Here is a 689-nt window from a genome sequence, read left to right as displayed (position 1 = left end):
CCGGGCCAGTCCCTTGGCAAGGCCTGGTGTGGAGGGATCAGGCCGTCAGCGGCCTAGACTTCACCATCTTACCCTCCTTAGAACTCATATCTCCTGTCCTCAGTCCCTCTGAATCTCCCAGCACTGCTAAGAATCCCTGAGGATGCTGAGAGGAAGTATGGACTGATCTTTAAGTTAAGAGAAAGCCTTGAATTCCAAATCTAGCGTCACAGGGCCTGGGGCCATTAGTTTTAATAAATAATTTATGGAAACCTGTTGCAATGCATTTTGATGAATTTGGTTTTATGTGTCCTGAAGGGCACTAGCGTTACAAGGACCCTAAATGGTGTCACAGATGTGAGTTAAGACTCACCTCACCTGTACCCTGGCTTTCTGGCTCTAATATTTCCCTGAAGCTTGGAACCAGGCACAAGGTTCCAAGTAACAGGGTTCAAAGTATTCTAGTTCAGAAGACTGGCAGAGTACAAGAAAGTCTGGCCTCACTCATTTGAAGCTTAAGGAAATGTTGAAAAGACCTCAAGGTCCTATAAACCTAGATATGGCCAATCTCAAAAAATAATAATAATAATTCAAATGCAAGGTGGGGTCCTGGCTTGATGTCTACTGAATTGGCTTCCACGTGGCAGCCACACACTGGGAAGAGAAAAGCAGAGGTGACACACACTCGGAGGGCAGCAGGTGTGTGTGCC

This window comes from Suricata suricatta, chromosome 7 (assembly GCF_006229205.1).
Source record: "Suricata suricatta isolate VVHF042 chromosome 7, meerkat_22Aug2017_6uvM2_HiC, whole genome shotgun sequence".
NCBI classification, from domain to species: domain Eukaryota; kingdom Metazoa; phylum Chordata; class Mammalia; order Carnivora; family Herpestidae; genus Suricata; species Suricata suricatta.
This window is presented reverse-complemented; position numbering follows the sequence as displayed.